This window comes from Eleutherodactylus coqui, chromosome 2 (genome assembly GCF_035609145.1).
Source record: "Eleutherodactylus coqui strain aEleCoq1 chromosome 2, aEleCoq1.hap1, whole genome shotgun sequence".
Taxonomy (NCBI): Eukaryota; Metazoa; Chordata; class Amphibia; order Anura; family Eleutherodactylidae; genus Eleutherodactylus; species Eleutherodactylus coqui.
Genome location: NC_089838.1, coordinates 46,280,262 through 46,283,948, shown reverse-complemented (window position 1 = coordinate 46,283,948; position 3,687 = coordinate 46,280,262).

Genomic DNA, 3,687 nt, shown 5'->3' with positions numbered 1-3,687 from the left:
TATATACACACAGAAGTGAGGTAGATTTTCCTCAGTATATACACACAGAAGTGAGGTAGATTCTCCTCAGTATATACACACAGTGGTCAGTTATGATGTATCCCTGGTGTTATATACTATATATCCTCGTTGGGAGGCTGCAATAGATCTCTGGGTTTCCAGGGTAGATATGATGTATCCCTGGTGTTATGTACTATGTATCCCTATCAGATAGATTCTCCCCAGTATATACACATAGAGTTGAGGTAGATTCTCCTTAGTATATACACACAGAGGTCAGTTAGACTCTTCTCAGTATATACACACAGAGGTCAGGTAGATTTTCCTCAGTATATACACACAGAGGTCAGGTAGATTCTCCTCAGTATATATACATAAAGGTGAGGTAGAGTCTCCTCAGTATATACACAAAGAGGTCAGTTAGATTCTTCTCAGTATATACACATAGAGGTCAGGTAGATTCTCCTCCGCATATACACATAGAGGTTAGGTAGATTCTCCTCAGTATATACACACAGAGGTCAGGTAGATTCTCCTCAGTATATACACATAGAGGTCAGGTAGATTCTCCTCAGTATATACACATAGCAGTCAGGTACATTCTCTTCAGTATATACACACAGAGAGGAGGTAGATTCTCCTCAGTATATACACACAGAAGGGAGGTAGATTCTCCTCATTATAAACACATAGAGGTCAGGTAGATTCTTCTTACTATATGCATACAGAGGGGACGTAGATTCTTCTCAGTATATACACATAGAGGGGAGGTAGATTCTCCTGAGTATATACAGACAGAAGTGAGGTAGATTCTCCTCAGTATATACACACAGTGGTCAGTTATGATATATCCCTGGTGCTATATACGTTGGAAGGCTGCAATAGATCTCTGGGTTTCCAGTGTAGATATGATGTATCCTTGGTGTTATATACTATGTATCCCTATCAGGAGGGCTGCAATAGATCCCGGGAGCTCTAGTGTAGATATGATGCATGCCCGATGTTATATACTATGTATTCCCGGTGGGGGGCTGCAGTAGACCTCATGGCCTCCAGTGTAGATATGTTGTTTCTCCCGTTGATTCTCCTCAGTATATACACATAGAGGTCAGGTAGATTCTCCTCAGAATATACACATAGAGGTCAGTTAGATTCTCCTCAGTATATACACATAGAGGTCAGGTACATTCTCCTCAGTATATACAAACTGAGGAGAGGTAGATTCTCCTCAGTATATACACATAGAGGTGAGGTAAAGTGTCCTGAATATATACACACAAAGGTGAGGTAGATTCTTCTCAGTATATGCACATAGAGGTTAGGTAGATTTTCCTCAGTATATGCACATAGAGGTCAGGTAGATTCTCCTCAGTATATACACATAGAGGTCAGGTAGATTTTCCTCAGTATATACACATAGAGGTCAGGTAGATTCTCCTCAGTATATACACATAGAGGTCAGGTAGATTTTCCTCAGTATATACACATAGAGGTCAGGTAGATTCTCCTTAGTATATACACATAGAGGTCAGGTAGATTCTCCTCAGTATATACAAATAGAGGTCAGGTAGATTCTCCTCAGAATATACACATAGAGGTCAGTTAGATTCTCCTCAGTATATACACATAGAGGTCAGGTACATTCTCCTTAGTATATACAAACTGAGGAGAGGTAGATTCTCCTCAGTATATACACATAGAGGTGAGGTAAAGTGTCCTGAGTATATACACACAAAGGTGAGGTAGATTCTTCTCAGTATATGCACATAGAGGTAAGGTAGATTTTCCTCAGTATATGCACATAGAGGTCAGGTAGATTCTCCTCAGTATATACACATAGAGGTCAGGTAGATTTTCCTCAGTATATACACATAGAGGTCAGGTAGATTCTCCTTAGTATATACACATAGAGGTCAGGTAGATTCTCCTCAGTATATACAAATAGAGGTCAGGTAGATTCTCCTCAGAATATACACATAGAGGTCAGTTAGATTCTCCTCAGTATATACACATAGAGGTCAGGTACATTCTCCCCAGTATATACAAACTGAGGAGAGGTAGATGCTCCTCAGTATATACACATAGAGGTGAGGTAAAGTGTCCTGAGTATATACACACAAAGGTGAGGTAGATTCTTCTCAGTATATGCACATAGAGGTTAGGTAGATTTTCCTCAGTATATACACATAGAGGTCAGGTAGATTCTCCTCAGTATATACACATAGAGGTGAGGTAGATTTTCCTCAATATATACACATAGATGTCAGGTAGATTCTCCTTAGTATATACACATAGAGGTCAGGTAGATTCTCCTCAGTATATACAAATAGAGGTCAGATAGATTCTTCTCAGTATATACACATAGAGGTCAGGTAGATTCTCCTCAGTATATACACACAGCGGTCAGTTATGATGTATCCCTGGTGTTATATATGTTGGGAGGCTGCAAAAGATCTCTGGGTTTCCAGTGTAGATATGATGTATCCCTGGTGTTATATACTATGTATCCCTATCAGGGGGGCTGCAATAGATCCCGGGGGCTCTAGTGCAGATATGATGCATTCCTGATGTTATATACTATGTTTTCCCGGTGGGGGGCTGCAGTAGACCTCTTGGCCTCCAGTGTAGATATGTTGTTTTTCCCCTGTTATATACGATGTATCCCTGTCGGGGGGCTGCAGTAGACCTCATGGCCTTTGGTGTAGATATGTTGTTATCCTGGTTTTATATACTATGTATCCCTGGTGGGGGGTTGCAGTAGATTTCGGGGGCTCCAATGTAGATATTATGTATCCCAGGTGTTATATACTATGTATCTGCATCGGTGGGCTTCAGTAGACACTGGGGCTCTGGTGTAGACATGATGCATTCATAGAATGGTAGAGTTGGAAGGGACCTCCAGGGTCATCTGGTCCAACCCCCTGCTCAGTGCAGGATTTACTAAATCATCTTAGATAGATATTTGTCCAGCCCTTGAACACTTCCATTGAAGGAGAACTCACCACCTCCCGTGGTAACCTGTTCCACTCATTGATCACCCTCACTGTCAGAAAGTTTTTTCTAATATTGAATCGGTGTCTCCTCCCTTTCAGTTTCATCCCATTGCTTCTAGTCATTCCTTGTAGAAATGGTCCGGGGTAGATGATATATCCCCAGTGTTATATACTATGTATCCCTGTGGAGGGCTGCAGTAGATCTTGGGGGTTCTGGTCAATTCATACTGTACCCCCATGTTATATACTGTGTATCCCCGTCTGAAGCTGCAGTAGATCTCAGGGTCGCCGGTGTAGATATGTTGTATCTCTGGTGTTATATACTATGTATTCCCGTCAGGGGGTGCGGTAGATCTCGGGGGCTCCGGTGTAGATATGTTGTATCTCTGGTGTTATATACTAATGTATACCCGTCGGGGGCTGCAGTAGATCTCGGGGTTCCGGTGTAAATATGATATATCCCCGTCGGGGGCTGCAGTAGATCCCGGGGGCTCCGGTGTAGATATGCTGTATCCCCGGTGTCATATATAGCATGCTTCCGCCTCGGGGGGCTGCAGGAGACGCCGGGGCTCCGGTATACACACGCCACTTCCCCGGCGAGGGGTTATCGCGGCTGCAGCAGCTCGTCGGTCTCCGCACACAATAGGCGGCGCGGGGGGCGGAGCCTCTGGCGCAGGGGGCGGGCGTAGGGCTC